Here is a 23,419-nt window from a genome sequence, read left to right as displayed (position 1 = left end):
CTTCGTGTATCGTTTTCTCCTTTCGTTAATACTTAATAGCATAACCTGATCTTATATGTCTCCCCTTATCTGTTATTTTGAGCGTGTTTTTACCAGTGAACTTGCTCTATTTATCCGTCGTCAAGTTCTAAGGTTGTCGTGTATTAAAGTTCCAACACTATGATGACGTCACGGCCTCCATCTTCCCCGCGGTCAGTTGAGGGTGGCGACACAGCGCTGTATTTTTCTTGTTTTTTTAGGTTATTATAAAGTGCCCGGAAGCGCCATGGTGTAGGAAGGTAGGTGGATCCTTTGCCCTTATTTGGTGTTCAGGGACAGGAAATCAGGACGCGGAAAGAGGGGAAAATTGGAAAATCCGTTTCATGTGATGGTGGTGGTGGTGGTGATGGCGGCGGTGATGGTGGTGGTGGTGACGGCGGTGGTGATGACGGCGGTGATGGTGGTGGTGGTGATGACGGCGGTGGTGATGGTGGTGGTGGTGATGGCGGCGGTGATGGTGGTGGTGACGGCGGTGGTGATGATGGTGGTGGTGACAGATGTTGGTGGTGATGGTGGTGGTGGTGATGATGGTGGTGATGACGGCTGTGGTGATGACGGTGGTGGTGGTGATGACGGCAGTGGTGACAGGTGGTGGTGGTGATGACAGTGGTGGTGGTGGTGGTGGTAAGTGGTGATGATGGCGGTGGTATTGACAGGTGTTAGTGGTGATAATGGCAGGGGTGACAGTGATGGTGACCGTTGTGGTGGTGTTGGTGGTGATGGTGGTGGTGGTGGTGGTGGTGTATAATGGGTTGAGTTGACAGCCCCTGACCTGTCAAGCCACCAAACTGTCACTTAACTGTCATTCTCTTGCTGTCAAAATGTCGGGCACCTGTCAAATGTCAGGTGTTAGGTCAGGTCACAGTCCACCTGGGTTTCTGTGGTGTGGAATGACGCTAGTAAACTCCACCTTCATTGACTAGCAATAGTGATAGGTTAGATTATTTATTTCTATACTATTTCTAATTCTATTTCTATTCAATTGTATTTTATTTCTGTTAGTATTTCTGTTACCATTAGGGTATTATTGAAGAAAGGGTAGCCTAAGAATTTTGACATTAATTTTGTCCTAAACTATTTGGGTGTTATTCCGGAAATCAGATTTGGTTAGGTTAGATTAATTGTCTGCATATTAGGTTAAATTGGGTTAGGTTGCCTTGGTAATGATGTGTCAGGCTTTGTATTTCTCTGTTGGTGGTTGTCGCTGAGAGTTCGTGGGTGTATTTCTTGAGTTTTACCTGTAATTAGAAGGGGGCTTCGTGGTGCAGTGGTTAGCACACTTGGCTCACAATCGAGAGAGCCCGGGTTCAATTCCCGGGCGGAGTGGGAAAATTTGGGCGGCTTTTCCGATACCCTACACCCCTGTCCACCCAGCAGTGTACCAGGTATTAATCGGGGGTTGTGCCCAGTCTCCTGGGGTCTGTTCCCTTCTCCTATAATTCCTTCCCCTTCTGTCTCTCTGTCTTCTGTCTTTCTGGGTGTGTGTTGTGCCGGGCTGTGTGAAGCTTAGTGTTTACTTTCCTGAAGGTTACTGGTGTGTGTGTGTGTGTGTGTGTCATCTCAATAACCTTGACATTTTCATAGTCACATTGTCATGTTTTGGCTCGCCCTAAAATATCAAGATCTTTTCGTATATAGCATCACAAATATCCGAAATCTACCAGAACAAAATAGTTTCGTCCTCACAGATTTCAGTGTGTAGCAAAACAGGGCCCTTTTTCTTTCAGTCTGAGAAACTAATGACCTACAATAACAACCCATCATTACAAAACACACCAAATCCTACCACAAAGAACTGTTAGGCAATCTCCAAAGGTCTGTCCCCTGAATCAATGAAGCAGACCAAGGTGCCTTTTTATCAGAGCCAGCGAGGGAAGAAATCTTTGCGGTTATTGCTGTAACTGAAACTTTAGTGCATGGTCTTTCAATGTCACTGTGTTTTCAGGATGATGCAAGTGAAGGCCACGAGAGAGAAGTGGAGAGAGGACCAGGGAATGAATGATCCAATGTCTTGCTGCCCCACTCACTGAGACAAGGTGTGTGTATGTTTTATTTTAATGTGTGGGTGTGTTTATTACAGTATCTTGCTTTATAGACAGACAGCTAATCTGTTTTCTATGACAAAGGCATAAAATAGTACATCAGTATAGCCGTATATTAGACAAAGCGCAAAAAAGTCGTGCAAATTACAATCCTAATGACACTGACAAGTTGCGTCAATACTACAAATATTTCAACAACAACAAACGCCATCACTTAGAGAAAATGGAACTTCATAGCAAAACATGGGTCTGGAACTTATGGCGGCCCCCTCACCCTCTACATCCCCTTCCCCATGGCAGGTGTAAGACTGTATCCACCTACAGAACAGTATGTGTATGTATAACTTCCCCCACAGAACAATGCCTCGCATATCGGAGGAGGATAATTGAAAAATACGAGGCGAACGAAGATCAAATGTGTAGTTGTGTCAAACTATTTTGCATGAACGACAAACTTTATTGGTACGGTGGTGTAGCTCGGGACTCACTGATTAATGGTGACCGCTGGTTTTTATTCCTCATATCTGTCTGTCTATGATGCAAAATACTGTAGTACTATTGTTGTTGTAATTATTGTTATTATTATTATTATTGTTATTGTTTATCTTTTATCTGTTACCTATTCACCAAAACCTCTTCTTGCTCCTGTTCTTTTTCTTGTTTTGTTCGGCCACCTCTTCCTCTTCTTCTTCTTCTTCTTTTTCATTTACATTTTCCACTGCCAGTGTATATAGACCTTTTGAGTGTTGGTATTAGTAGTAACAGTAATAGTAGCAGTAGTAGTAGTAGTAGTAGTAGTAATAGTAGTGGTATTGTATTGATAGGAAAAGTAGTTGCAGTAGTTATTGTAGTCGTCATAATAGTAGTTGTAGTAGGAGTAGTAGTAGTAAAAGTTCTTGTAGAGACAGTAGTAGTGAAGCGGACATGGAACAGTCACCCCTTTGGGCTGGTTTACACAGACACGCAGACATGCATGGACTTCCAGCAGGACATGGAAACTTCGTTGGTATAATTTTCCTTTATTCCTATGATGTGGCTTTGGACAAAGAGTCCTCCATTTTGTGCGCCATACATGCCCCAGTCGTGCCGGGAAACTATGGGAAAAGTGATGACATAATCAATTTACACATCCCAAACTTTCTGGCTCCTTGCACTGAAGCCCAAGTCATATATTGTTGCATTCATAGCTTAAACTATTCTAAACACTCTTATACACAGTATGTGGACATTACATAGCTTAACATTATGTTATAACATAGAAATATTAGCAAAATACACTGACCTCCAGTGCCACGGATTAAATCACCGCTCCATATCGCTGAGTCTACAATTCATATCCACTTATAAGCGACAGACTCGCTGCCCGAACATCAGCAGCTGTGTGTAAGCGTTCTTAACGGAACCTATGTTACCTTCTAATAGCATCATACAAGTTTATCCTTTTAGCACCATATAAATTCTATAGCACCATATAAATTCCTTACACATTAATATTTTACGTAATAACAAGGAGGTATAATGAGGCATATTGATACCACAGTTACATGGCTCCCCTAAATTGTAGGACAATTTAACTTATAACTACTTAATACATTAATCATAACATGAGTATTTTAGATACATGAAATGCTGCTAACATCATCTTTGCACTTCCTAAGTACAAACAGATCATTTAGGCTCCTCGGTGGGGTCGCCCCGGTCTTCCTGAGTAGTACATTCTAACAAGAGAACAAGACTATGAACAGGCCTTTCAACAATGTTCATTGCCTTTATTCTTTTCCCTGAATTGTCAAGACATGAGTCTGACATCATCACTTTCACCTTTCTCACAAGACCATCATCACTTGGAAGACACTCAGTTATTCTGCCTAGCTTCCATTGGTTTCTAGCTAGGTTGCAATCCTTAACAATAACAATATCATCCACCTTGAGGTTTCTGCCATTTATTTCTAAGCTGAAGAGACTGCAAAACTTCCCTTTTCCACCTTGACCAAAACTCATTTGCAAGGAACTATACCCTACGCCAACGTTCCTCTGTACCGTGAACCCATAGAGCGCAGGCAAAAACATACCTCACCTCAGCCTTCCATACCTTCACTCCTACTTAGCTTACCTAACTGAATGAAGTATCCTTATAAAGTACATACCCTTAACCCCTTCACTACGGCTGGGCCAAAACGGCGCCCCGCACCGTATCCAAGATCGCCACGCGCACCAAATTTGAAATGTTGCTATTGAATATAACAAGTTTTCGCTAAGTGGGGATCTACTGTAGTTTGTTAATCACATCTGCCTTTTCCTTTTCCCATTTAGATATCTTTGTTTGTATGAACTGTTGTGTTTGTTGTTTTACTTCACAGTATTCTTTACATTTCTCTTCCCATTTGCTGTTTTCTGCAAGAAGTTAAAAGTTCCTTATTAACTTCTTTTCTTTTGTTTACATCCTTTTTTTTTTTTTTTTTTTTTTTTTTTTTTTTTTTTTTCTGCATCCCACCATCCTTTTAGTTTTCTGTTGGAGGTAAGTGTTTTCTTTATGCCCACATGGGGGCTTCGTGGTGCAGTGGTTAGCACACTCGGCTCGCAACCGAAAGAGCCCGGGTTCGATTCCCGAGCGGAGTGGGAAAATTTGGGCGGCTTTTCCGATACCCTACGCCCCTGTCCACCCAGCAGTGAATGGGTACCAGGTATTAATCGGGGGTTGTGTCCCGTCTCCTGGGGTCTGTTCCCTTCTCCTATAATTACTTCCCCTTCTGTCTCTCTCTGGCATATGACCACAGATGTTGCGCCCACTAAACCAACCTTCCAACTGTTCCCTTCTGTAATTCCTTCCCCTCCTGTCTCTCTCCGGCATATGACCACAGATGTTGCGCCCACTAAACCAAACTTTCCAACTGTTCCCTTCTCCTATAATTCCTTCCCCTTCTGTCTCTCTCCGGCAAATGACCTTAGATGTTGCGCCGACTAAATGAAACTTTCCAACTTTTGTGCCCACAAGCTTTCTTGGTTCTTCTACCATTTTCACGTCCTTTTCCCATTGGTCTTTCTTTCCCGTCCACTTCTACCTGCATTAATGTTTCTACGTCTTCGTAATATTGCATCCAGTTTGCTTCTGTTAGACTCCGCTTTGTTTCTCTGTGTTCTTCATTCATTTTTGTTCCCCTCTTTTCCTTGCCTTTGTTCCATGGTTATTCCTATCATCACATGGTCTGAAATGTCCATGTTTTCATTTGTCCAGAATTTTGTATCGGGTCTGTCTACAGCTTCATTAACTAGAATACAGTCTATTACCCGTAGCTGGGCGTTATCGCGATACTTTATCGCTGATAACAAAATCGGGTTATCGGCCATCCGCTACTTATTTAAATATTAATCGGTATCTTCGTTACTTTTGTAACCAAACTAGCGATAATTGCTACTTTTTTCTGCCTCAGAAAAAAAAAACATTGTCTCCTCCCTACTGCGCATGCGTGGCCCGGGCGCCCGGTGTTGTGTGAAAAAACTTCGGGAGAGATTTTAAACTTAGATCATCAACATTAAAACACTAGGTTATTTTTTATGTTAGACTCAAAAATCAATATATCAAAAAGATAAATCATTTAACTTTGCCCAAAAATGATTATTCACTGCCTCAGATTTGATATTCCATGTTCGTTTTTGAGCATGCCATGGTATTGAAGGTGTTGTGTTATTTGGTGTCCCATTGTCAAAAACTGGCGCTTTTGTTTACAAACACTGGTCTCTTGTGAACTGCACATGTCGCTCAGAAACAGCGAGGATGGTGGTACTGTATGTCTGATTCAGCTTTCCAGCAACTCTTAATGTGTTAAAAAGCTTTGTGAGACTGTACAGGTCTACGCTTGCTGGTCTGAGCATGCGCAGTTCACGAGAGACCAGTGTTTGTAAACAAAAGCACCAGCTTTTGACGGTGGGGACGCCAAATAACACAACACGGTTGAGGCGTTTCTAGCATTACCGTCCATAGGTACGTGTCAACGTGTGGTTTTCAGGTTTTGTAAGTTTTCTAAAATACAGATAATGAAAATTTGAATTCATCTATGTATTTTTTATTTGAAATATCAATATAGTATCGTTTTCGCCTATCGGACTTATCGCTAGGTAGTATCGGAATTGTGGATTTATATCGGGTATCGGTTATCGGTTATCGCCTATATTTGTGTCTCCAGTTAACGAATATCGGTTATCACCGATAAGGTTTTCCATTATCAGGTATCGGTTATCGGGAATAAGGTTTTCTGTTATCGTGCCCAGCTATGGTAAATACAACTACACACTATGAATATGAGTATATGTTTGAGTGTGTGTGTGTGTGTTAGGAAGTCATTTGTTGTCACATATCATATATATATATATATATATATATATATATATATATATATATATATATATATATATATATATATATATATACATATATATATATATACATACATACGTACATACATACATACAGTCTTACTTTGGTTTATGAGGTTAATTTGTTCCTGAATTTAGTTCCCAGAGCAAAAGATCATAAACCCAAACAAATTTCCTCATTTCAATTAATGTTGTTTCCATTAATGTGTTCCCAAAACTATCCCCCAAATGAGCGCCCTAATCCTTCACAATGGTGCCAGGGGTGTGCTCAAGCTGTTTCTTTACAAGATATTTGCCAAAAGCGCTGCCTGGTATTTATGGATGTGTGTGTTACGAGTACGTTGACTGTTTGCCTTGTGTAGGTATGTTTGTGGGTCAATGTCAATGTGAGTGTTTGTGATCTTGTACATAAGTGTAAGTCTGTGTGCTTGTCTGTGTATGTGAAGAGGGTCCATGTTTATCTGTTGTTTGATCCGTGATTTTTATATGAAGAAGCATTCCACAGTAGGTAGCAGGGGCTGGCCCAGCACTTTCTCACTCAAGGGAGGCACTAAGGAGCTGCCCATTTTCAATTTTTGGTTTATTTATGCCTGACCAACAAGACACCACAGGCTCAACCCCTTTACTACGGCCGGGCCAAAACAGCGCCATATCCGGGCTGGCCACGCGCACCAAATTTCAAATGTCGCTTCTGTTTATAACAAGTTTTCAGCCATAAAGTCAACATAATCATCATATATTATATATAAAAACATGCAGAATTAAATGGTGCACATAAAGAAATATAGATTATTTGATCATTTTGAGATGTATGCATACAGAGAAATTTGTGTTATTCGTAGATGACGTGTGTGTGTTGAATTGTATTTCCTTATAATAGTTATGATAAAGAAACAGATTTGTGAAGGAGAGGGAAGGGAAGGACACAGACGTGATTATGGAAAATATACCACTGACTACCCGACAATACACCGTGTGTGTGTGTGTGTGTGTGTGTGTGTTTACCTATTTGTGAAATCCAGGAAAAGAGCTGTACTAGGCCCGTGCTGTCCCGTCTCCATAACGCTTATCATCCAGTTTGGCTTTCAGTTCATGAATCGTTTTTGCACACACAGTCTCCTCGTCAAGTCCGTTCCATGTTGTTATGTATGGAACACTGTATTTCTTGATGTCTCTCCTACAGTCGCTCTTCTTCAATTTCTTACCATTGCCTCTTGTCACACTTCTGTCACGTTCCACTAGGTCTTCCCTGTCCAATTTCTCCAATCCCTCCTGTATCCTGTATTAGGTCCCCTCTCTCTCTCTCCAGTGCTGTTAGTCCCAATTTCTCCAGTCTTTCTTCATAAGTATGTTCTCTCAGAGTTTCCGGTAATTTAGTCGCTGCTCTCTGTATTCTTTCCAACTTTATAATTTCTTTCTTCAATCTAGGTGACCACACTAATGCTGCATATTGGACGTATCATCCACGTCTCTGTAATTCTCTGTCTCTGTCTCTTTAATTCTCTCTGTCTCTTTCATTCTCTGTGTCTCTGTCTCTTTCATTCCCTGTCTCTCTGTGTCTCTTTAATTCGCTGTCTATCTGTCTCATTAATTCTCTGCCTCTCTCTGTCTCATTAATTCTCTGTCTCTGTCTCTTTAATTCTCTCTCTCTCTCTCTCTCTCTCTCTCTCTCTCTCTCTCTCTCTCTCTCAATATCTATCTATTTATGTATTTTTACCTTAAAAAGAATTTATTACCACAAAAAAATAAACTATCAACTTTATTAATCTCCTTACTTTACTTATAGAGACAAGAGAAGGAAGAGGAAGAAAAAGATGATGATGAAGAGGAAGAGGAGGATGACTTTGAAGACCAGCAGACAGGCAGACAGACAGACATTGGTGAGTGTTGAATCATTTTCCTTCCATAAAACTCTCCTTCCTTCCTTCATTCCTTCTTGTCTCTTGGATAAATTAGGATAAAAAGCCAGGTTATTTAAACCCTTCAGCAGTTTACATATTTGAGGTTTTCATAGGAGCTTTGAGAGGCATTTCCAGGGCTAGTTTAATGACCCTGGTAGTGTGACCCTTCCTCTGTACCAAGAATTTAAAGGAACTCATTTGTCAAGACTTTCATTGGCGTTTGGGGCATTTCCAGGGCTAGTTTTATGACTTGAGGTAGTGTGACCCTTCCTCTGTACCATGAACCTAAAGAAACACACATTTGTCTAGACTTTCATAGGAGTTTGGGAATTTCCAGGGCTAGTTTAATGACCCTGGTAGTGTGACCCTTCCTCTGTACCAAGAACTTAAAGAAACACAGATTTGTCTAGACTTTGAGTTCGTATGGGGTGGTACGCTGGTGCCTCAATGGACTCGCCATAACGCTCATTTTGCCATTTTCCACCGACAGAGAGCCTGGGTTCAATTCCGGGCGGAGTGGAAAAATTTGAGCGGCTTTTCGATACCCTACGCCCCTGTCCACCCAGCAGTGAGTGGTTACCAGGTATTAATCGGGGGTTGTGTCCCGTCTCCTGGGGTCTGTTCCCTTCTATAATTCCTTCCCCTTCTGTCTCTCTCCGGCAAGTGACCTCAGATGTTGAGCCGACTACATCAAACTTTTTCCAAACTCCCCCCTGTGCTAAGTCCTGTGATGCTTTCATATACATAAACTTTAACATTAAAGTAAAACAGGTATTTTGCACTTTCCCATCTCAGATCATCTCCCAATGTTCTTAAATATATCAACTCCCAAAGTAAATCAGAAACTCTATAAGAAAAAAATCCAAGACATATCTAATAATAATAAAGAGCTGTTTTCAATTAAACTAAACTTTATATGCTGGCAAGACTATCTATCTGTACAAGATGTTAACTTAAATTGTGCTAGATTCATAAAAAATATTCAAGACCTATTTGAGGAATGCTTTCCTATAAAAACAAAACATATATCAGAAAAACGATTTAATAGTCCCTGGATCACACAAGCTATCTTAAAATCCATAAAAACTAAAAACAATTTGTACAAGGACTACAAAATTGGGGCCATATCTGAAGAGTATTATAACAAGTATCGAAATACACTAAACACAACGATAAGAACTGCCAAGAAATCATATTATATGAATACATTTACAAGCTTTAAAAACAATACAAAAGTAATATGGAAAGCTATTAATGATTTAAAAAACAATCACAATAGAACTTATCTAAATTACATTTCCTATAACAACAAAATATTAACAAGTCCAGATGAAATAACTGAAGCATTAATGAATACTATGTGAACATTGCACCTCACCTAGATAGTAACATTCCACCATCTAATATTGACCCTATTAGCTTTCTCCCAACAGTTATCCAACATCTATGGCAGCTCCTCATATTGACCCCAAGAGGTAATCGTTATAATTAACAACCTAAAAAACACAAAAGCCAGTATAAATGAAATTTCTGTATTTCTTATAAAAAACAACAAATACCAACTAGCCATTCCTTTATCAATTTTATTTAACCAATCTATATTTTATGGTAAACTCCCACAATGTCTAAAACATGCTAATATAATTCCAATCTATAAAAAGGGCCATAAAGATCTATTAAGTAACTACAGACCAATTTCTCTGTTAAATGTATTTTCAAAAATATTCGAAAAAATAATGAAAGCTAATCTAGTAAATTTCCTAGAGAATAAGTGAGTTATAACTCCATATCAATATGGTTTCAGACAAGGGTTAAGTACATTTAATGCTTTAAGTAATTTAAGTGAAAAAATCTACTCTACACCAGGTTCAAAAAATTCTCTTAGGGTAGGAGCGTTAGTATCCAATCAGGAAGTGCCATGTATTTCTTTTGATCACAGATTTAAACTCAAACTTAGTACAAAACTGATTTTGTTTACCTCTCAAATCCTTCAGTAGTCATTAATGTTTATATTAAGACCAATGCCAAATTTCTGTGGAACATAATTTTACATACATGCATACATTTGCTACGTGATTGGAGATAATGGTATTACTGCTAAGTCCAATCACTTGCCAGCTAATTCCAATCACTTGCCATTAAAAATCCAAACATATAAATTGAGTCATCAAAATAAAATGCAGTTTATTTCAAATTTATATTTATCTTTTGCCCTTAGGGGCCTAGTGACGAAATACATCAAAAAAAAATTTTCTGGGAGAAAGAAAACACATGATGAATGAGAATGCAAATAATGTTTTAATATGCTTGCAATGATGATAATACATAATATGGCTAAACCAAACATAATTTCTGGAAGTTAAAATGAAAGTAAAATTCCTATTGAACATCACTGAAGCATGAAATTATATTATTCCAAGACAAATCTTCAGCTGCTACTACTCCATTTTCAACCTTAATTGTAGCAGTTCTACCCTGAATCACATCCGTTACACATTTATTTTGAATAACACAAACTTCATCTGGTGTCACTGGGAAAGAAAAATCGTCAGAACTGCCCCAAACAAAGTGATCCTTCTTAGCTTCCAATTCCTTAAGAAAGTGTACCTCAAGGCCCTCTTCTGCTACTCTTTCTATTCTACCAAGACAAGCTTTATGTGTAACAGTCTTTCTACCTTTGAAAGTAGAATGAATGACAGGTAACTTAACCATAACCCACGATCCTTGCTCAGGTTGCTGTTGAAGATCTATGAACTGCAGTGCATTTTCAGTGGCAATAGTTTCTAAACCAATTGAGTCATCATCACTGTCTTCCAACGGTACCATGCTGGCTTCTAGCGATTCATCACTGGAAGAATCTTCATTTTCCTCAGTTAGAGTGTTCACTGATGTTGAAGCAGTCACTGGTTCAGATGTCTGAGCAGACTTGCCTTTCTTGGGTAGTTTTGAATCCTTACTGCGTTTCTTGAGCTCTAAAGCTTGTTTAGCATTGCGTTCCTTTTCAAGTAACTGTACTGCAGCTGATGAAGAAAGAGCAAAGGTCTTGTCTCTAATGGTTTTTGTACTTAGGACCTTGTGTTTTACGTGGTGATGGGAACCACTTGTAGCCCTTAAATGCAGCGCTGATAGTTGATCCTTGTTTGGGCTTGTTCTTCATGTTTGGTGATAGGAATGTCTCTTTTGATGGGAGTCTGAAGTTAACTTCAGCTTTTTGTAAGAGAAACCTTTTACTTTATCAGTCAGGGCCAAATCACATGCTGTTGCTCTGCAGTGCTTAGATGACTGAATGGTATTATACATAGATTCCACACTCTGCTTCTTTAAGTTCTTGCTGGAATCGAGATTCTGGGAAGAATCAGTTTGCACACCAGTGTGCACAGGAGTATGAAAGTCAGTCTGTGTCCCTTTCTACTATACCACCTTGGTCAATTCCATCAAATAGTACTGTAGCACAAGCTTTCATTGCTTCTGTTGTGATCTTTGAATAGTCAGGAGCCTCAGGATCAAATGGGTGTAGTCCACACTTCAAAACCATTAAGAATGTTCTCCTTCTTGCAAGCTTTCTTGTACATAGGGAGAAAGACTGTAGCAAAGTAAGCCTGGGTAAGTGTTTCATCAGGGTGACTTTCTTGCCAATCTGCAGCTGCAGTCCTCCAAGCCTTTTTCATTGGACCAAATACTGAGACGTCCAGTGGCTGCATAAAGTGAGTTGAATTTGGGGGCAACCCATACAGTATTATCTGAGCTGCGCGCGTGATGGGGGGCCCGCAGGGGGTGGGCAGTGGTGTACGGTACGTATAAGCTACCGACGACCCGCCAATGGCTTCTGTGTAGTCCAACACACGTAACTTGTTCATAATACATTAAATTTGTGCAAAAAATCACGGTCTTAGTAAATAACATTCAGTTACCAAAGTGATTGGTTATCTATCACTGTGGTTGATCAGTCGACCACTATGGTCAACTGATTGACCACTATGGTCGACTGATTGACCACTATGGTCGACTGATTGACCACTATGGTCGACTGATTGACCACTGTGGTCGACTGATTGACCACTGTGGTCGACTGATTGACCACTGTGGTCGACTGATTGACCACTGTGGTCAACTGATTGACCACTGTGGTCAACTGATTGACCACTGTGGTCGACTGATTGACCACTGTGGTCGACTGATTGACCACTGTGGTCGATCACTGATCGGATACTAACACAGAACACTATATAATAAAGTAAAGGAACTACGAAAATTACGAATCCAGTAACACATGGAAACTTAAAAATAATGTTATGTCGCATAGATTGACGCATTTTGGAAGGATAATATTTCGTGATCGGATTCTAACACACAGAGGATTTTTGATTTAGTATTCGATCACTGCTCTTTACTAGGACAATGTGCTATTTAAACAACTATTTCAAAAGTTCCTCGTGTTATTCCAACATTCCACAACACCATAACATCATAATATTAAAGAGAAAACGTAAAGATATATCATTTATAATTTTATGAAAAATGTTATTTCCTTACGGGTTGCCGTAAGAATCGGGAGAAAACAGACAGTATCTTACCTTTCGAGTATGGTAGAAGCTAAACTATTTATCCCATTTACTTCATTTTTTCACACAATATTTAGCTTTTATTCCTTTACATATTGGTGGTCTGTCTGATAATATATCTTTTGTAGTTTTCTCAGTAGAAGTTTTTTTTCAACCAAAATTGAAAGTGATCGGACTCTAACACAGTGATCGCATACTAACGTTCCTACCCTAAGTATCTATATAGATTTTCAAAAAGCATTTGACACTGTTCGACATGACATTTTATTGAAAAAATTATATCATTACGGCATTAGAGGGATCATACATGACTGGTTCAAAGACTACTTGATAAACAGAACTCAATCCACTAAATTGCTCGACCACTCCTCCACACCATGGCTTATTAAATATGGAATACCACAGGGAAGTGTTCTAGGTCCAATTCTATTTTCATTTTGCATTAATGACCTACCACATATATTCAAAAACTGTAAGACTATATTATTTGCCGATGACTCAACTCTATATATAACTAGTACAGACCCAACTGCCATGGTACATAAAGCCAATATGGAAATGGATATCTTCTATAAATGGTGTGTGAGCAATAGATTAACAGTAAATCAAAATAAAACTTATTATATGCTATTCACCAACAAACATACACAATCTCTACCTCCATTATTTTACAATTTCAGTATAATAAAAAGAATAACCCAGCATACACTATTAGGGATCACTTTTGATGACTCACTAACATTCAAACCTCATATATCAAATATGTGCCTTAAACTATCTAGAATAGTTGCCCTTCTCTATAAATTAAAGATCCCATGCCTCGTCATGTTTAGAAAATCATATATGATGCTCATGTCTAACCCAGTCTAAGTTATTGCATACCCATTTGCTGCAATACTTACCCAACCCATCTGTGACCCCTGTTCCGATTAAAAAAGAAAATAAGAATTATTACAAACAGCTAATATTACGCACTCTCTACCACTCTTTAAGGAAACAAATACTTTAACACTTTTCAATTTAAATAAACTTCATATGGGTATTTATATGTATAAAACAAAAAGTGAACATACTATGTTACTGCAACCCCACCATAACTATCACACTCGTACCAGCCACAATCTGAATGTACCTCCACACGCCCTATCCCTATATCAACACTCCCTGTCATGCAATGGCCCCAAACTATGGAACTCAATACCTCAACACATAAAACTCCTTCCAAACCTAAATTCCTTTAAAAATCATCTAAAAAAATATATACTATCCGTACTATAAAAGCTGCATATATCTCTTATTCAATGTCATTATTATTATTATTATTATTATTATCATCATCACTATCACTACTTTTACTATTATTATTACTATTACTATCATTTTCAACTGTTGTGTACCATTATTATTATATTATGTTTATTGGACATGAGTCTTATATTATTTTGGCCAAGTAACATTAGACGAAGTATTCAAAATAACGTTTCTGAATACTTGGTCTAATGTTACTTGGGCCAGAAATTTAGTAGACTATACATGTCCAGAAAACAATAAAATTTAAAAATACATACCAATTGTTGCCCCAAAAGCTCTAGCTTCCTATGGGCTACTTGCACAACTAATCTATGTTATATCAACCAATGTATATACAAATTGCAAGTATAATAAAATGTTTCAATGTTTCCACCCCTCCAATCTTTCCTTCCCTCCAATCTTTTCTCCTTTCCTCCAATCTTTCTTCCTTCCCTCCAATCTTTCCTCCACTCTCTGTTCCCAGGAGGAGTGTTATCAAGGTCTCATTAAAGGTGCTAGATAATGGTACAATAGATAAATATAGGTAACAGATACAGTGTCTCCTAACTACTGTGATGCTCAGCGCATCACAGAGGTGATTGTCTCTGGAATGGAGGCATACATTCCTCGTTCTTTCTCTACTCCTCACGCTAAAAAGCCTTGGTTTAATCACGCTTGTTCTCGTGCTGTCAATGATAGAGAGGTAGCTCACAAAAGATACCAGAGCCTTCAAACTAATGCTAATTATGAACTTTACATTTCTGCCCGAAATCGTGCCAAATCTATTCTCCGACTAACCAAAAATTCTTTCATTAATAGAAAATGTCAAACCTTGCTTTCTCTAACTCTTCCCGTGACTTCTGGCATCTAGCCAAAACATCTCCTCCAACTTCACTTCTTCATCTTTCCTCCACTCTCAGTCCTGACGGCAACACTGCCGTCTCATCTATCTCTAAGGCTGAACTCTTCTCTCAAACTTTTTCTAAAACTCCACTCTGGACGATTCTGGGCATATTCCTCCTACTCATCCCCCTCTGACTCCTTTATGCCTGTTATAAAGATTCTTCAAAATGATGTTTTCTATGCCCTCTCTGGCCTCAATCCTCAGAAGGCTTATGGACCTGATGGAGTGCCTCCTATTGTCCTTAAAAACTGTGCCTCCGTGCTGTCACCCTGCCTGGTCAAACTCTTTCGCCTCTGCCTGTCAACATCTACCTTTCCTTCTTGCTGGAAGTATGCCTTAACACAGCCTGTACCTAAGAAGGTGACCGCCCAATCCCTCAAAATACCGTCCTATAGCTGTACTGTCTTGTCTATCTAAAGCTTTTGAATAAATCATTAACCGTAAGATTCAAAAGCACCTTTCCACTTCTGACCTTATATCTGATCGCCAGTATGGGTTCCTAAAGGGGCGTTCTAATGGTGATCTCCTAGCCTTCTTAACTGACTCTTGGTAATCATCTCTTAGCCGTTTCGGTGAAACTTTTGATATTGCGCTGGAAATATCAAAAGCTTTTGATAGGGTCTGGCACAAATCTTTTCTTTCTAAACTACCTCCTACGGTTTCTATCCTTCTCTGTACCTTTATCTCCAGTTTCCTTTCTGACCGTTCTATTTCTGCCGTGGTAGACGGTCACTGTTCTTCCCTAAATCTATTAACAGTGGTGTCCCACAGGTTCTGTCCTATCTCCCACTCTTTTCTGTTGTTCATTGATGATCTTCTTTCCAAAACGAACTGTCCTATCCATTCCTACGCCGATGATTCCACTCTGCATTATTCAACTTTTAATAGAAGACCCACCCTTCAGGAACTTAACGACTCAAGGCTGGAGGCTGCAGAACGCTTAGCCTCAGACCTTACTATTATTTCCGATTGGGGCAAGAAGAACCTGGTGTCCTTCAACGCCTCAAAAACACAGTTTCTCCACCTATCCACTCGACACAATCTTCCAAACAACTATCCCCTATTCTTTGGAAACACCCAGCTATCACCTTCCTCAACACTAAACCTCCTCGGTCTAGCCTTAACTCAAAATCTCAACTGAAACTTCATATCTCATCTCTTACTAAATCAGCTTCCTCGAGGCTGGGCGTTCTGCCTACCGCCAGTTCTTCTCCCCTGCACAGTTGCTGTCCATATAGGGGGCCTTGTCTGCCCTCGTATGGAGTATGCATCTCATGTGTGGGGCTCCACTCACACAGCTCTTCTGGACAGAGTGGAGGCAAAGGCTCTTCGTCTCATCAGCTCTCCTCCTCATACTGATAGTCTTCTACCTCTTAAATTCCGCCGCAATGTTGCCTCTCTTTCTATCTTCTATCGATATTTCCACGCTGACTGCTCTTCTGAACTTGCTAACTGCATGCTCCCCTCCTCATGGCCCCGCTGAACTCGACTTTCTACTCATGCTCATCCCTATACTGTCCAAACCCCTTATGCAAGAGTTAACCAGCATCTTCACTCTTTCATCCCTCACGCTGTTAAACTCTGGAACAATCTTCCTTCATCTGTATTTCCTCCTGCCTACGACTTGAACTCTTTCAAGAGGAGGGTCTCAGGACACCTCTCCTCCCGAAACTGACTTATCTATCGGCCACCTCTTTGGATTCTTTTTAGGAGCAGTAGCGGGCTTTTTTTTTTATTAATGTTTACTTTTGTGCCCTTGAGCTGTCTCCTTTGCTGTAAAAAAAATATATATATATATATAATCTATATTTGGTAAAATTGTACACTGGTTTTTAATATGTATGTATATTTCAACTATGTGTAAATCTATGTGTTTATTTTTGTATATGTATCTTATCTATTACTGTCATCCAGTATACTTTGAAAGAGTCTAAATCGTCAAGGAGTAATAGTTGATGTGAGGGTCAGGTCATATTAATTGCCCACCTGGAGCACACATTTAACAAGGCGTTCATTGGAGTTTGAGGTCGTTCCAGGGGTACTAGCTTCATGACCCAGGTGGTGCTTTAATAACCCTTCCTATGTACCATGAACCTAAAAGAAACACTCAATAGAACCTAAATATTCTCCTTTTTGGCCTTTGGAAGTAGTTGATGTGAGGGTCAGGTCATATTAATTGCCCTCCTGGAACACACATTTAACAAGGCGCCAGAGAAGTTTGAGGTCGTTCCAGGGTACTAGCTTCATGACCCAGGTGGTGGTTTAATAACCTTCCTATGTACCATGAACCTAAAAGAAACACTCAATAGAGTCTAATTAGTCTCCTTTTTGTCCTTTGGAAATAGTTGATGTGAAAGGTAGAAGTGTCTGATGGTCACATTCTTAAATATAACCAAGACACATACTTAAGACGGCTTTCCTAGGAGTCATAGGCATTCCCAGGGGTTGGCCCAGGTGGTGGTTTAACCTTCCTCTGTACCATGAACCTAAGAAAACACTCATTAGAAACCGACTGACCACCTTTTCGGCCTTTAAAATTGGTTAACTTGAGGGGCTCAGAATGCCGCCCTAGGCCCGGATTCATCAATCTTACCAACCACGCCTTTGGTATCTCTCACATTTACCGGAGCGCTACCAGAGCTGGCATCTTTCAAACACGGCATTCATCAACAGTATGGTAACGCTCCGGTAACTCGCACCCTAGCAACAATTGGTTGGGCTGATAGCCAATCACGTATGCACCTTTGATGCTGTATTTCAGCTTTCACGTGTCGTTTGTTTACTAATACACAGACTTCAAAATCAAGACATGTGTATTGTACAGGCGTAAATACTGCCTTAAAACAAATAATTAGCGTGGTGATCCCTCAATTAGATGTGGCGTTTTTTACGAATGAATGCCGTTACTTGTATATTTATTCTTGAAATAAAAATATACTTGCTTATGTAGCCTAGCAATATTCTGAACAATTTTGTATGTTACCTACATAGTTTTCCATCGCCACCGCCAGCTGCGTGCCTCGCTATCACAAGATTGGTTATTATTCTAATGTTTGCCCATACTCACCCTCGCAACCAAAACTGACTAGGGGCCATTGTCATCATGCCTCACTGGTGCAGCCAAGCAATGGGTGTGGGCGTGGGAAGTTGTGGCTGCTGAGGTGAATGGCGTGATCAAGTGGCTTCGTGAGTAGTGTGGAGGAGGTCAGAGCAAAATTTTACGACATTAAACTCCACAGCAAGAATATTGGAGACTTGAGACGGGAGGTGACTGTCACAGGCAGAACATTATTCCTCTGCAGTGTTTTCTGCAGTGTTTTAACAAGTAGGAAAAGTCATGTGGGTGGACAGTTCCACAGACTTACATACTATAGAGTGCGGCCTGCAAGTGAAGCCAGCCTGAGGCTGTGCACGGTGTGCCCAGTTCATCCCAAACCGACGACTTCACACCTCACTCCCACCCCGTTTCCTGACCCCAACATTCATTTTTGAGAAAAATGTAGACCATCATCTTCTTGAGAAAATTCTGCATCACACTAGCATAAAATTGTAACAATAATGTGTAAATACACATACGAAAATCAAAGTTAAATGAATAGGGAGTACACATTTTCTTGCATTTATTTCTCTTCAACTCCTTCGTACTCAGCTGGTTTTCGTCACATCGCTTCTATAAGCCCAGATCCTAAATCTGCATACTTTTCTGCTTCTGATGGTGTAGGGCACGTTACGAGGTAAAAAATACATTGGCTCAAAATCGCCTCCGAACATGAGCCACGGCAGTGTCTAAGCACTTACCACGCCTGTGGTAACTCAGTTACGGGTGCTCGGAGCCGCAGTAACTTTTGGCCTTACCACGGCTCCGGTAAGTGGTTGATGAATGCCGATTTACCGGGTGGGCGGAGATACCGCGAGACTTACCAGACAGAGGTCCGGTAAATGGTTTGATGAATCCCGCCCCTAAGCTACAATGGGTGTGTGCCATGATTGACCTAAATTGTACACTGCCATATTACATTATTATAAGTCCACAGTATACCCATCACAGCAACACTGTACCCAGCGTTGCCATGTACTCAAATCATTGCATATATTGTTTCAAGACCCTAAAACTATTGTACAAGCACCAATAATGCCCTAAAATTAAAGTTAATGTTATTAGTGTCAAGTATTGATGCTTTTGTGTCAATACTTATGAGTAAAAAATAAAAAAGATGCGATATATGTTCACGGTGGTTCATGGTAAGCTGGCAACGTTGACTGTACCTCATATATCGCACTTGACTGGGGCCGCCAAACCCTTCGGATAAGCTAAATTGCACTTGCCAAACAGTAGTCAATGGGGTTTACTCTAATGGGGTCCAGGCCCTCCCCAAGGTGCCCATTCCTCCCCCATTACGCTCACTCTTCCAGGCAATGGTGGGATACATACAGCGTGTTAGTTGAAGGGTTAAACAGCGATCATTGTGCCGTGGGGGACACGGCAGCCTCCTGGTACTGAAGGGAAGTGTGCTGTATAGGTTAGGAATTACCTTCTGAATAAAGCCTTGAACGTAATGACGCCGCACTCTGCTCATTTGAAAAGCTGTTATGAATGTTTGGGACAGGTTACTATGGTGGCTAGGTCATTACATACTCAAATCAGGACTAGGTTTTGGGAGACAGGTCAGGTCATTTTGTTGTAGACTTGTGATACTGGGCTGGACTGCACTGGGTACACCGCCGCATGCTGAAGTTGTTGCGCACAATTTATAATGATATCTTTTTGGAGTGACGGGCTTTTTTTCATTATTGGTTCTTTTTTTTTCTTGAATTGTTTACTGTAAAAAAAAAGTATGTTAATGTTTACACAGTTAATTGACACCCAACTTGATTTGCAGACACTACCAAACGAAGAAGAGGAGGAGGAGGAGGAAGAAGAAGACGAGGAACACAGGAGGAACCCATTGGTGAGTGTTAATTTATTTTTTTCTAAAATGGTTAACGAGCAATCAAGGAATTTTTATAATAAGGAGGGAAAGTGTGATGTTTTTTTGTAGTTTTGTTAAGTTGTCGAGGGGGAGAAGGCCCCCATTAGATAGCTTACACTATAGCTGGTCTGTTTCGTTAGGGGGGTCCATGGGCGCAAAGGGGGGATTATATACATCCATTTAGACTTTGTGGATCATTTTAGTGGAGGTAATTCTCTCTCTCTCTCTCTCTCTCTCTCTCTCTCTCTCTCTCTCTCTCTCTCTCTCTCTCTCTCTCTCTCCATTATCTATCTTGGTCGCTTCCATTAAAATCTTTCTTATATTTTCTCCCTCTCAGCAACAGCTTTCTCCCTCTCTGTTCCGTCCTTCTTGGCTCGGGGGCTCTTAAACAAGGCGTCACAGTGCAGGGAGGCGTTAACATGAGCCCAATCAGAGTGGGATGGACGCAGGAGAGGTTTGAATTCAATCTGGGTTTTGATGACACAATATTAACTATATCCTGGGATTGGTATTATAAGACACTTTTGCTTCTCACGTCAACTATGTTCTGTATTTCTGAAGGTCAAAGAGGGGGCAATCGGGTTCTAATGAGTGTTTCTTCATGTTTTGTATCAGTACATCCTTAATAACATGGACCATTCTCAGGCAGTTTAAATGCTGGGGCTGACCTCATCCTTATTTAATTGAGTCAATGATAACTCTAGGTGGTGGTATAGAAGCATAATTACCGGTAAAATTATACAGAATTATAATATCTGCCAAAATTAATACGTAAAGTACATACTGCACCATAGCTATACGATATATGAGGATGATAGGTATCTATTTAATAATGAGTCTGTGCACCCCTGCTGTGATTACACTGTTAAAAATCTGCTGCAAGGCTTTGAGGCCTGTCACTAGTGGAGCCTGTGACCACATGTTGTCTGCAGACCCATTCATACGTTAGAGATGGACACACTAATCGGCTGTGCTATTTGACGATGACTGAGTCCTTCACCGTCAAGGATAATGATGACTTTGTGGCGGTCTTGTGGGGTCTGCATTGCCACCAACTTGGGCATGTCTTTGGCCAGTATAGTAAGACAGTTTTGCTTCTTACATCAGCTATTTCTAAGGGCTAAAGAGGGGATCAGTTGGGTTGCAATGAGTGTTTTGTGGGGTTCATGCAACTGAAGAAGGGTTAGGCCAGCACCAGGGTTATAAAACTACCCCTGGAAATGTCCACAATTCCTAGGAAGGCCTTGCCAGATGTGTGTTTCTTCAGGGTCATGGTACAGAGGAAGGGTCACACTACCACCAGGGCCACAAAACTACCCCTGGAAATGCCCACAACTCCTAGGAAATCCTTGACAAATGTGTGTTTCTATAGGTTCATGGTACAGAGGAAAGGTCACACTTCCACCAGGGCCACAAAACTGCTCCTGGAAATGTTCAAAACTCCTACGAAAACCTTGGCAAATCTGTGTTTTTAGGTTCATGATACAGAGGAAGGATCAAACTACCATCGAGGTCACAAATCTACCCCTGGAAATAATGAAAAAAACCATGAAAGGACAGAATTAGGATCAAACGACTTCAGTATAATCATTTCAAATAGTCTGTTTGGGTGTTGGACTCCCTCCCTCTCCTATGTTATCTATAGGTAATACATGAGAAGGAAAAATAAGTGTTGGGACTGTGCAAAGTATTACGAGTTAAACCCGAGAAGTTTTGGGTCCCTCCAAAGGCGACCCTATGTATCATCTATTTTAGGGGGTTTATGTCATGGCAAAAATTTGGCCCGTCGCTGCTACACGGTAAAGCCATAAAATTGGCCCGTCGCTGATACCGGGTTAATTGTATTTTGACGCCTGACCTCACGGCACGGCTAGTCTAGTCTCGCATTGGCTGGGCTCCTGCGTGAGGACTAAGCCTGTATTGCACCCAGCAGCACATACATGGCAAGGCTTTCGGAGGAGTCTGGGGCATTTCCAGGGGTAGTTTAATGACCCTTCTGGTAATGTGACTTCTGTACCATGATCAGAAGAAATGCACATTTGAGAAGGCTTTCGGATGAGTTTTGCGCATTTCCAGGGGTAGTTTAATGACCCTGGTGGTAGTGTGACCCTTCTTCTGTACCATGAACCTGAAAAACACACATTTGAGAAGGCTTTCGAATGAGTTTTGCGCATTTCCAGGGGTAGTTTAATGACCCTGGTGGTAGTGTGACCATTCTTCTGAACCATGAACTTGCCAAAACATTCAATAAGACTTAACTGACCTCATTTTTGGCCTTTGGAAATATCTGATGTGAGGGAGTGAGGCATCTAAGTATACCTACCTTAGTAACCTTTCTTTAGCAGCTCTTAGGATGAAGATTCTGTACGTCAGTAAGGGAGGAAAATACATTCGTTGAAGGAGATTTTATACCTTAGGGAAGTGTCTAAAGGAGTGAGCTACTCAACCCATTGTGGAGGTTAGCTTGAAGAGGTGGAGGACTTCCTCTCTCCTGTTGAGTGCCTCATGGTGTGCCTGGTAATTAAGATTATATAAATGTTCTTGTCTATCATATAGTATTTTGTTCATCCTCTCTCTCTCTCTCTCTCTCTCTCTCTCTCTCTCTCTCTCTCTCTCTCTCTCTCTCTCTCTCTCTCTCCTCTATAAATCCTCTCTCTCTCTCAACAAATCCTTTCTCCTCAATAAATCCTCTCTCTCCTCCAGGCACGTGCAGAGGGGGGGTGCTAGGGGTGCCCAAGCACCTGCCCCTTTTGCTCCTGTTTTAAAAGTGCCCTTTTCAGAGAAATGTAATACAGGCCTGTGCCCCCTCCGTTCGATGTCTCGCAGGATTGACACGACTTCATTACATATTTCGCTTAATTTACTATTGCCTCAACTTATAATTAGTTCCATACATGTCTTCATTATCAGCTTAATTAATTGTCCCATTCAGAGCTGAATATAGTCCCCTCCCAATCATAATTATATTAAACATAGTCAACACCAGGCCGTCCGGACGACAAGCAGCCAGCAGGGAGGCCTCGACGGCCATCTTGTCCTTACTTTATGTTCATATAAAATATTAGCCTGCTGGTACCTATGACAGTTTAAACAAATTTGAAAGGGTATTGAGCAGATATATGTTTTATTCTCCTTCATTACTATATTTTTGCCCTTTTTTTCACTTGAGCAGTTTAAACAAATTTGAAAGGGTATTGAGCAGATATATGTTTTATTCTCCTTCATTACTATATTTTTGCCCTTTTTTTCACTTGAGCACCTGCCCTGAAAAAGTTCTCTGCACGTCCCTGCTCTCCTCAATAAATCCTTTCTCCTCAATAAATCTCTCTCTCTCTCT

General features: G+C 40.5%; 1 long non-coding RNA gene and 1 other non-coding gene across 3 annotated transcripts in view; both read left to right on the top strand.

Moving 5' to 3' along the window:
- The first annotated feature begins 138 nt into the window (after positions 1 to 138).
- Positions 139 to 23,419, top strand: part of LOC126987851 (uncharacterized) — a 26,273-nt gene continuing 2,992 nt past the window's right edge. The window contains exons 1-5 of one of the 2 annotated variants that reach the window (XR_007741242.1): positions 139 to 278; positions 1,985 to 2,075; positions 8,242 to 8,335; positions 19,993 to 20,061; positions 22,500 to 22,518. This is a non-coding gene — a long non-coding RNA (uncharacterized LOC126987851). Of the gene's footprint in view, positions 279 to 1,984; positions 2,076 to 8,241; positions 8,336 to 19,992; positions 20,062 to 22,499; positions 22,519 to 23,419 lie in introns of those variants that run through there. The other variant, XR_007741241.1, reaches the window with a different exon arrangement.
- Trnaa-cgc (transfer RNA alanine (anticodon CGC)) lies at positions 4,628 to 4,701 on the top strand. The gene has a single exon. It is a non-coding gene; the product is annotated as a tRNA-Ala (tRNA).

Source organism: Eriocheir sinensis, chromosome 66 (genome assembly GCF_024679095.1).
Source record: "Eriocheir sinensis breed Jianghai 21 chromosome 66, ASM2467909v1, whole genome shotgun sequence".
In the NCBI taxonomy this organism is placed as follows: domain Eukaryota; kingdom Metazoa; phylum Arthropoda; class Malacostraca; order Decapoda; family Varunidae; genus Eriocheir; species Eriocheir sinensis.
Note: the sequence above shows the minus strand (reverse complement) of the source record. Positions and strands in the feature narration are given on the sequence as shown.